Source organism: Curcuma longa, chromosome 18 (genome assembly GCF_044706935.1).
Source record: "Curcuma longa cultivar G26 ecotype Majalengka, Jawa Barat chromosome 18, ITB_CL_G26_1.1, whole genome shotgun sequence".
In the NCBI taxonomy this organism is placed as follows: Eukaryota; Viridiplantae; Streptophyta; class Magnoliopsida; order Zingiberales; family Zingiberaceae; genus Curcuma; species Curcuma longa.
Window position 1 is genome coordinate 1,318,789 of NC_133878.1, and position 12,518 is coordinate 1,331,306.

Genomic DNA, 12,518 nt, shown 5'->3' on the forward strand with positions numbered 1-12,518 from the left:
TAACTTGTTCAAACTAAAACCTGGGGACCCATTGAAGTAGATAAAATTTTGATGGCTCTAGTGAGAGAGATAAAGCGTGGCATGTAGTCCAAGGATTTACCAACGCAATCAAATATGACAAAACATCTTAGCTAGTTATAAAATTTACTTCAATCAGATTGGTTCGGGCATGAAGAGCAAAAATGGGATAAAAAGGCCTATGAAGGTCATTCGGTTTATTTTATGAATCCAATGCAGAATGTTTTTGCATTCCTCAGTGGAATTATAAAACCATGAGGGCATGGACCACTGTTAAAAAGGCCTAATTAGGTCATTCGGATCATTGGCGATAGAAAGTAACAGAGAGTCTGTTTTTGCAATTATAGCATGATTGTCATCAGCATGATTTATCATCAGCATGATTGTCATCCAATTTAGAGGAAAAGAAGGTGCTTAAATGAAACATCCGTTGATCAGTTTCTCAAATGCTGACTAGGGATGAAAGAAAACTTGAAGCAAACTTTTGTAGAGTTGTCCACTGAGGAAGTCAAATTCCTGGTTGTTTTCTACTACGACACATTATAGAATATAATCAAATTTTTATTTATGCAGAGTCAATTAAATTATGAATGATATAAAATTATCAAATAATCAAATCATAAATAATATAATTAGATTGATTTGATTAAAATATTTTTTATTTATTTTTATTTTTCTTGATTTATTAATTGTCATTGAATAAAAGTGTATCTTTAGTTTATGAACAAAATTCGGTGAGAAATTTTTAATGATATCACAGTAAGATTTCTCAATAAATAAATACATGCAATTCTTTTTTTCTTTGAAGACAACTACAATGTCTATGGATTCTTTCACTCAATCTAGGATTGAAAATTTTGCTATCATTGTCTTTTCTTTTTCCGGAAGCGATGTCTCATCCTTACAAATTACAACTCATACGTTGAATGACCATAATTATTTACAATGGACTCAGTAAGTAAAAATAGTCATCTGCGATCGAGGGAAGCTAGGTTATCTTACAAGTGACTCCTCTCATCCCACATCAAGCGATGCATCGTACTAGACATGGCTGGTCAAGAATTTAATCGTGCTTGCCTAACTAATTAATTCTATAGAACCCAACATTTGCCGTCGTTATGTCTAGTTCAAGACGACCAAGGAGGTGTGGGATGCAACTCGAAAGATGCATTCCGATCTGGGCAATACTTCTCAGATCTTTGAGTTATGATCGGAGCTGAAAGAATTAAAATAAGGTTCAAATTCTGTAATACAAATTCTCTAATCTTCAAGATCTTTGGTAGGAACTTAATATATTTTTTTGAAGAAGATTTGGTACGTGCGCTGATTGTAGTATCAAAATTTATCGCAATATTGAAAAGGAGCATGTGTTTGATTTTTTTGACTAATTTTAATCATAATTTGGATAAGGTAAGTGGTTGTATAGTTGCACGTGATCCATTCTCATCTCCTGAAGAATCCTTTGTAGAAGTCCGACAGGAAGAATCCCACCGTAAAGTCATCCTTACTGATGAGATTATAACATCACAATCCATTGCAATAGATGTTTTAGCGTTGGTTTTTGCAAAAAAAATTCATACCAAATCAATGACAAAATATGTTGGAATACAATCAAAGTCCCACATTGGAAATATATGGAAAAGATCCTGGGGTTATAAGATGGAAAATATCTCATTGGTACGAGGTCTTTTGGGTAAAACCCAAAAATAAAACCATGAGGGCGTGAGCCCAAAGTGGACAATATCGTACCGTTGTGGAGATATATATGCATTTCATCTGGATCTAACAGTGGTATCAGAGCGGGTCCATGTGGTGGGAGTTCCTATTAAAGGGTCTGTTGGGACCGTTAAGAGGGCGGATCCGTTGGGATCCGTACCAATAAAGGGTTCGTTGAGACCGTTAAGGGGGCGGATCCGTTGGGATCCATACCAATAAAGGGTCCATTGGGACTATTAAGGGGGTGAATCCGTTGGGATCCGTACCAATAAGGAGTCCGTTGGGACCGTTAAGAGGGCGGGTCTGTTGGAATCCGTACCAATAAGGGGTCCGTTGGGACCGTAAAGGGGGCGGGTTCGTTGGGAATCCGTACCAATAAGGGGTCCATTGGGACTGTTAAGGAGGGCTCCCAGTGGTCATTTGTTTGAGGGGTAGATTGTTGGAATACAATCAAAGTCCCACATTGGAAATATATGGAAAAGATTTTGGGGTTATAAGATGGAAAATATCTCATTAGTACGAGGCCTTTTGGGTATAACCCAAAAATAAAACCATGAGGGCATGGACCCAAAGTGGACAATATCGTACCGTTGTGAAGATATATATGGATTCCAATGGATCTAACAAAATAAACATCTTTGGTGCGAACATTGCAACCGGTCAAGCCATACCAAAGATAAATGTTGAGAAATATATGGGAAACCAGCAAATTGGCAACCTTGAAAAAGGAATAAAGGTCATGGATTTCATACTCAATCGAGCCAAGAAAAATTTGCTATCTCTAGTGTTCCTGCCCCCTTTGCCCCCTTCACCAAAGAACAAATTGAACAATATTACAAATTCTTCAACCAAATGACCCTCAATGTGTCTTCCAACTCTAATGTTGGTTCGTACTCCATGACTTAATATGGTAAACTCAATTCTCTCTTTCATAACCATTCAAGGATCCCTTGGATCATTGATTCTGGGGTCTCTGACCATATGATAGCAGACTCAAGTCTTTTTTCTTTCTATTATCCCTGTTCTCACCAAGCTATTGTTAGGATTGTTGTTGAATCATTAACTGTAATTGTTGGTATAGGCAATATTCAATTGTCTCAGCACATCATTTTGAAATTTGTTTTTCATGTACCTATTCTAAAATATAATTTCTGTTAGCAAAGTCACCCTTGATAATTAGTGCTTTTCTAAATTCTTACCCTTCTCGTGTCTTTTTCAGGACCTACTATTGGAGAATACGATTGACAATGCTAGAATTCACGAAGTTCTTTATTATTTTGAGGATAAAAATGATCGATCTTTGCTGTCTCATATTGCTTTTTTAATTCTAGTAATAGGGAAATAATATCTTGACACTATCATCATGATCATCCTAGTTTTGGTTATTTGAAGCGTCTGTTTTTACAAAAAAAAGATCATTTGAGTTTCAATTGTGAGGTGTGTCAACTAGCCAAGCATACTCGTACTCATTTTTCTCCCAAACGATATAAACCATCTACTCCATTTTCATTAATTTATAGTGATATTTAGGGTCTCTCACAAATTCACACTTCTCATGAGAAAAGATGATTTATCTCATTCATTGATGATCATACATGGGTTACTTGGGTTTATCTTATTAAGGATAAGTCTAAAACTAGTAACATCTTTAAAGCCTTCCACAAAATGATCCAAATCCAATTCCAAACAAATATCCAAATTCTTAGAACCGACAATGACAAAAAATATTTCAATGCCATTTTAGGTGACTATTTGGTGAAAAATGAAATTGTTCACCAAAGCTCATGTGTCAATACTCCACAATAAAATGGAGTTTTTGAATGTAAAAATCATCATTTGTTGGAGGTTGCCCATGTCCTTATGTTCACCATGCATGTTACAAAATATTGATGGGGCGATGTAATCCTTACAGTTGCATATCTTATCAATCGTCTTCCTAATCGCTCCATAAACTTTGCCACACCTTTATTTCATCTCACCTAAACATATCCATAAATTCTTTATCTTTTCTCACCTAAACATATCCATAAATTTCCAACTTTAATAATCTACCATTAAAGACATTTGGATGTATGGCTTTTGTGCATATCCATGCCCATAAGTGCAACAAACTTGACCCTTGAGCCCTTAAAACTACCTTTGTCGGGTATCTCCTACTCAAAAAGGTTATCGATATTATTATCCGCAAATAAATAAAATATATGTTATTTGTGATGTCACCTTTTTTGAAGGTACTCCGTATTTCTCTCACACTTTACCTGAAGAGGGGAAGGATGATGAAGTTTTAAAGTTGGTGGAAGAGGAGTACTAAAGTATGCCACAGCTTGACTGTGTCACACCACACGATCGTGGAAGTGATGATCACGAGCTCCAGAGTCCGACACGGCTTGACCGTGTTACATCATACAGTCGTGGTGACGACTATTATGGTAGTAGAACTCTCTCAAAGAATGATGAAGATACTCTTTCTATCCTTAGTTTTAATTTGGACACCGTACCTCCTTCCATGCCTGATCTTATCCAAGTTAGTCCTTAAATTAGTGAAACAGGGAGAGTATCATGTAAAAAATCAAATATCCTAGTTTATTCAAGGAGAAAAACTTCTCAAGTTAATAGAGAAATTGTGAATTCTAGTCACAGCCAAGAAGATGAACTGATGGTAGAATCCTTTAATGAGTCAGGTATATTTTTTTATCTTGATATTCCTATTGCATTCAAAAAGGGTATCCGATCCCATCCCAAATATCTCATCTCAAACTTTATCTTCTATTTTAATCTATCCTCCACATTTCGTGCTTTCTCTTCAAAATTATCTAGTTAATTAATTTCTAGATCTGTCATGGAGTCACTAGCTATTCCTAAATTGAAGATTGCTGTTCTTGAAGAAATGCATGCTCTCAAATAGAATAATACCTATGATTTGGTGGAATTACCACAAGGGGAATGTGTTGTTGATTGTAAATGAGTTTTCACGATTAAGTACAAGTCTAATGGTTCAATTGAAAGACAAAAGACTCGTCTAGTGGCTGCGGCTTTACTCAAACCTGTGGAATTGATTACATCGAGACTTTTGCTCTGGTTGCCAAACTTAATACTGTCAAAAGTCTTCTATCATTGGTGGCTAATGAGATTTTCCATTATATCAACTAGATATAAAAAAAAATCTTTTTCAATAGTGAGCTTGAAGAGGAGGTATATATGAATCAATCTCTAGGGTTTGAAGAAAATTTGGATGGTAAAATTGTATGGAAGCTCAACAAATCTCTTTATGGTTTAAGATAGTCACCTCGTGCCTGGTTCGATCGATTCTCTAAGGTAATCAAGAACTTTGGATATATTCCAGGACAAGTAGATTATACATTATTTGTTAAACACTCTGATAAAAGAAAGATCGTCATTCTTATAGTGTATGTTGATAATATCATCATCATTGGGAATGATAATAAAGAATTCAAAGAAATCAAGAAAATGATGACATGAAAATTTGAAGTCAAAGATTTTGGAACATTGAAATATTTTCTAGGAATGGAGATTGCTCGAAACAAAAAAGGTATTTTGGTCTCTCAAAGGAAATGCACTTTAGATCTGTTAAAAGTGTAGGACTAGTGTGCGCTAGAAGAAGGTGAATAGTACGTTGTTACTCGTCGTTGTACAAAACACTCACAGCATATATTAGAAAACAAGCACAAGGCACGCAAATTTACCTAGTTCCTAACTCCTCAGGATTAGTACATCCAAGGCCTATGTACGGTGAGTGGCACCCCCCCCCGCCCACTTAGTAGTTTTCTTTTTTCTCGAAACTTTTTTAGAGGCGGAGAAACTCATCTTACAATCTAATTAAATATAAAATTAAATACAATAGTAAGACTTAAAAGCAGATGAGTTTAATACTCATGTAGGTCGATCCGTAAGTCCTGAGCGCAGCACACCCTTCCTGAACTTCTCTGATAGCACGAGCTTGACTTCGTTCGTGTTCAGCAGCATTGCAGGATGAAAATTTTATAAGAATAAGTTGTATCCTTAATGGTGCACGTTGATGGCCATATAAAGACATTTTTTGGCACTCCAAAATAATCCGATCTAATCCGGTTCCGTCGATCTTTATTGGGGCCAATTCCACCTGATGCGAGCGCTTGGAACATATAGAGGCGCTAGACCGTTCGGGCACCTGGATTAGATCTAGGTGCCTGAATCTGTCCTAGTCCAGACGTCTAGACCTCACTGCGCCGCTTGAACTATTTCAGGCGCTCAGATTCAATAGGAGCACTACGAGGTCATACGACATGTATCAAGCAACGAATCATATGAGTATCAATAGAATAAATGATACCGATAACAAGAGTATCAACATGGTATCAATAGATCATCACAAGGTCAACAGCAGGTATCAAGCAATGATTATCAAAAGTATCAACTAGATACTATCTCAAACAACATGGATATCAACAGGATAAACAAAATAACAATAATAAATCATGCACAGGAAAAGAATCCTGTATTGACCAAGTACAGGGTACCCACCTGAATCAAATGATTGTCAACAAAGAACCCCAGAAATACAGGACCACAAATCAATCAAGATCCTGCAAAAAGATAAACAATATCCCTAATTAAACTAATAGAATCATACTAAAGCCATACTTGATTTTAATCATCTCTACTTAGTTTAACTCTAATTTAACCTAACCCGAAGTTTGATTAATCTAACCATTTGGGTCTTGTTAACACAACTTAATTAATTAATTAATTAGTTGTATTAATCTCAACCCTTGTTTGATCATTCCAAATTAACCAATCCACCTAACATAAGTTAATCATCTCAATTAACTAACCAACTTCACCATCCCCATGGTTTACAATAGAATTCAACAAATCAACTCATTAACTGATCAACCTAATCCAAACATTAACTCTAACCATCAAATTAAATTAACCTAACAGTAGTTAATCCTCAACCTCACAACCTAAATCAAACTTAGATTCAACATCTATCATCAATAACTCAAATTAATCCAATCTAATCCAACAGAGTTGTTGTGCCCTAATCAACCAAATAAACCCAATAGAATAGTACCAAGATTTTGATCATCATCCTCAACATCAACCGAACAACTCCAAAGTTCCAAAAATCTAATATCGGAGCCAAAATAATTAGATGAATGGCTTCAAAGAACTTACCACAAATCAAAACCAATGCTTTGCCCAAGATCTCCATCTTCGGTTCAACTCATTTATTCTTCCTCCTTACGGCCGACAACCAAGAACTCCACCGATCTAACAAAATCGGTCTGAACAGAACAAGTTCATCAATCAATCAGCTTACAAACTTCATCATCAACACAGATTGGATTCAAGAAGAACAACCCTCACCTTGAATCAACCTTTTGCCCTAGATTAGCCTTCGGTTCCCTTCTTCTTCCTTGGCCAACACCGAAAGCACGGCCACAATCTGAGGAGAAGGAATCAATTGTCAAACCTAACAAGATTTAATACTATCTACCGAGATCCAACTCAAAAACCAATCATAATCCCAAAACCTAGCTTAGATTCATACCAATCGACCTTCCTCTCTTCGATCCGCCGCCGCAAGCGCTGCCTCTATTTCCCCCGAACTTCAGTCACCTCTATCAAGATCCAAGCCCCAATCGACTCCACTTCCGGTCGCCGGCTCTTCGTCAACCTCGATTTGGCACCGGCTTGAAGATTTGCAGCCGCGCTTATGTTGGAGATGAAGGAACACAGGCACCGGGGATGAAACAGGGGAAGTAGTCGCGATTGGGAGAAGAGATCGCTGTGGCTTCTTATTGGGTTCTTAACGGGTCAAGATCCAACAAGCTTTAACCCTATAACCCAATCCAACAACCCTTTAACCCTTTAATCCTGTTAAAGAGTTAGAACTTAATTAATCAACCCAAATCAACATTAGAGTTAATTCCAATTAACCTTCTAAAATTTTCTCTCAATTCCAATAAAATTACGATTAATCTTATTTATGATTTAACCTTCAAATTTTTAGTATTTTACATCTCCTATCTAGCTTTAACTAGAACTTCTCTCTTGCCTAGCCTCCAATTAGGACTTCTCCTGCCTAGCCTTCAATTAGGATTTGTCCTACCTGGTCTAATTGACTAGGACTTCTTGCTAGTCTTCTGGTCAACCTTGACCTGACTAGACTTCACTCACATCTAAACATTAATTCCTGTTTGGATTAACCCTTGGTTAAACATAATAGACCTAGGTGTATTGTCAAACATCAAAATCCTAGGGACAAACTAGTGCTCCTTGCATCAACAAAATGAAACTGACATGTCGGAATGCAAGCTAAGTAACACGCAAATTGAATTAGGAAATAAAAAAAAGGTTTGAAGAAAATTCGATTGACAAAGATATATAGTTATTAGCATCTTATTGGAAAACTCATATATCTCTCACATATACGCCCAGATATTGTCTTTGTAGTTAACATAGTAAATCTATATAGGCACTCAACATGTCAAGGTCTGTTCTTTGCAAATACTGAGGATAGAAGAGTCTGCGCATACACTGATACAGATTTGGCAGGATAATTTGATAATAGGAAGTCAACTTCTGGGTATTGCATAATAGTTTAGGGGAATTTAGTGACATGATATAGCAACAAACAATCTGTGATTGCAAAAAGTAGTGCTGAAGCGGAATGCAAAGCTATGACTTATGAAAATTTTAAATTCATCTGGATTAAAAGAGTGATGAAAGATTTGAAAAATTCAAATTAAAGATTCTATGCTACTTCATTGTGAGGTTGATCGTCACTTCGTATTGAGTATATTCCTACATCTTACCAACTAGCCAATCTTCTTACAAAAGAATTATTTGAACAAGCTCATAAATTTTTTGAAGGCAAACTTAGTCTCATCAATATCTACAACCAAGCTTGAGGGGGGTGTAAAAAATAATCAAATATTTTCTCATGTAGAGTCAATCAAATCATGAGTGATATAAAAACTAATCAAATCTTTCTTTATGGAGAGTCAATCAAATCATGAGTAAAAAGGATATAATTAGATTGATTTGGTTGAGAATAATTTATTTTTGATAAAATATTTTTTATTTAAATTTTTTCTTTCTTGATTTATTAATTCTCATTGTATAAAAGTGTATCCTTGATTCATGAATAAAATTGTGTGAGAATTTTTTCACAGATAATGTTTTGACTCTTGAGTTTTAGGACAGTTGAAAATGATACATCTTACTTATCTTGCTTATGTCGAAAATGATCTTTTTGACACACAACGCAAAAGGTGGGAGGTATACAATTTCGTAAGTGCATTTTAACATATATAGTTTAATGTTGGTTACAAGGATCTAATCTGTTAAAAAGATCAAAGAATATAGATGCAAAATGCAATTATACTACAGATATGGTAGCCAAAAGAGAGGCCAACATCAGTTATTTTCTCCAGGGCTATTACTTGGGGGGTGTCTTCTAGGATCATGTTAGAGTCTTGGACTAGGATTAGAGTCAAATTATCACGTTCACTTGTAAATGCAGTCTTAATGAAAGGACCATAAGAGATTGTCACTAGGTTAGGTATTTTACCAAATACGATCATCTAGTTCTAGAAGAGGATTGTTGTAAATGACAAAGAGTTTGTAAACGATGGTAAAAGAAAACTATTGCCTTAAATGGGAATCACATGTCAAAACTGAAACTATTTTAAGTTGATATTTAAAAGGTTTTTGGAAGCCAGGGTTGATCTAGCCAAAAGTTGTGGGACCTTCATATGCTTCAGAAGATAAGATATAGAATTTAAGGTAAAGTTGCTCATATGTTGTAGATTATATAGTTATAAGAGGATATACACTCAAGAATTTACATAAAGGCAAATATTCATGCTATGTATGCAGATAACCAGCAAAGGAGCATCCTATATTCTGTTTGTGTAACTTCCTAATTGTAACAATTAGGCTTGACATGATGCCTATGATTATGATATTGTGATCTAGAGGAGCATGATTAGTAAAGAGAATAGAACACTTGCATATTGGTTGTCTAGTTATGTTGACATTTGTGTAGAATTACACACCTAACACAATATTCAATGCCAACATTGGGTATGTCGAAAAGAGACCAAAAATATTTCTAGGATGTTTATTGGGCAAAATTTGAAGGAGTCTTCTTTTTCCAAATCATCAAAAGATTATCTCATCCAAAGTTTAGACTGATCAGTCAACTAATCTAACACACACACCTAAAGAAACTTTCAAGCTACAATTTTAAAATGTATTTTTAAAAATAATAATAGAGAACAAAGTGATATAAATTCTACTCTGAATTTTTAGAAGATACTACATAGTTAAAAGATGGCTATTCTTATTAATTTTTAAAATTTATATTTATATATATATATATATATTCTTTATAATTTCTTAAATTTATAAACTCACATAACAACTTTTTAAAAAAATGGCAAAATTTATAATCTTTCATTCTTTATTTTGTAAAATTTTATATATCATTCAATATTGTTTATATTCTTTTTAAATTTATAACTCGCAAATTTAATTAAAATTGTTATATGACACCTTATAAGACTACTTAATTAGATGCACTTGCTAGACTCGTTGAGCAGGTGGTCTAATGTTTTTGGATGGATGAACGGGGTTGTAGTAATTTGAGAGTAATATGTAGAGAGGATTGAGGATCTTAGAAACTAACTCTCCGCTAGTTGTCAACTCCTTAGAATGTATAATATTCCTTGTTGATTGAGTTGCTATATGAAGGAGAGCCTTGGTACAATAGTAAAATTATTGTCATATAACCTTGAGGTTATGAGTTTAAGTCACGAAAATAATTTCTTATAAAATGTAAATAAAACTACATACAATAAATCTAATGTGATCCGATATTTGAAAGTTTCGTGTACTGAACTGCCTTTTAATTGAGATATAACAAATATGTAATTTTAGGCTCCTTGAGTACTAACTATTTGCATGGACTATTTTGTCATTTGTCATTGTAAATAGAAATTAATAATTAATAACTTCATTTGATCAAATTATGTGTGAGTCACAAAAGTATTGAATAATATTTACTCTTGTCCAAACCTAATTAAATGAACTAATCTATCCCTATTTGCGAAAGATGAATCTATCAGGAGGTTGTGACGCCGGGCGGGATAGCGATTATCCCGAGGGCAATATTGAATCCGTAGGTTCGTCTGCGAACGTCGGAAATAATCTTCTAAAACCTATTAATTTGAAATAATAATAGGAGATAGGGAAATAAACGTCATTGCCAAAATTATTATTAAACTAAAACTTCTTCCCTTAAACATCAACTTTTAACATGTTTATATAGACCCAAACTCTAAGAAAGATTCCTCGTAAAAAGAAAAATTTCTTAACAAACTCTAAAGAAAGATTCCTCATAAAAAGTAAAATTTCTTAACAAACTCTAAAAGAAAGAATTTCTTAACAGACTCAATCTTAAAAATCCTAAACAGATTTAAAAAATTCTAAAATAAAAAAATAGAACTTTTCAAAACTACTCTAAATATCAAAAACTTCAAAAATAAAAATTATCAAAATTAATAATAAAAATCTTTAGATGCTCCTGCATCAGTTGCCCCAGGTTGAAAGAAACTCGTCCTCGAGTTTAGAGTAGTGTCAAGTGGTCGCCTAGGAAGAAGATCGTCTTGCACCAAATCAATAAAATTAATTAGTTGCTGAGCTTTAGAAATTCTCGTCGATCCGCTAATGAATATAACATCAAGAGGCCATGGGTTGATCATCTTCCTTGTTGGTAGCCTCAATCATCCTTCTTCAAAGCCCAAAAGAGAGATTGATAGCCTCGATATCTTCTCATCACAGCTCAAAAGGAAATATAATTGTATCAGAAGACATAAACTAATCATGTTTTAGATGCTCTTGCATCAAACGGCCCAGGTTGAAAAGAACTCATCCTCGAGTACAGAATAGCGTCTTCAAAATAAAAATTTTTTAAGTGCTGATGAGTCAAAAGTTGTCGCGTAAGTGGTGGAATAGGAGGAAGATCCTCTAATATTAACTCAGTCAAATCTTTAGGCGGTTGTTGTACTTCTGATCGAACATAAACTGTATCACCAGATAGTATGTTATCTAGAATCTTACAATCATCACCATAAACTGCTTGCTTCTTCAAGTCAAGATCTTTCTTGCCATACTTCAAGATGTGATGCTCATCTTTCATCATTGCAATCTCTGTACGTTTTTCCTCTGTCTTATCTTTGTTCATCTTTGGCACTAGTACAATATCTGAGTCATGTAGATTGTGATAGGGGTCAAAGACATTAAAGTCATCTCTCTCCAGAGATAGCTTTCTAGGATGGAGAGCCATAAGATAAAACTTAAATTTTTCGTCGATATCATCGATGCCAAAATCTTGACGCTCATCCATATCAACATCTTCAGTTTGTTGTGCTTTTTCCTGAATTTGAAAATCCACACCAACTTTATTGACAACTTCATCAACTTTATCATCATGTTGAACAAAACTTGAATATAGAAGCTCTTTTCCGGCAACGGTGCCTCCATTGAGGGAATTCTAAGTGTTTAAAACCTGCAACACATAGTCACCATCTTCATTGACAAATTCATCATCATAAAGTACTTCGTCATATATTGGATCTCCAATTAACTCGGTCTTATTTTCTTCATGTTGAATGAATTGGGCTGCCGAATCAATGCAAGGTGAGGCAATAGAGATTCGAACTTCATCGATAGATGAACCATGCTGCTGATTGCCGTCGGACAAAGTGAGCTTT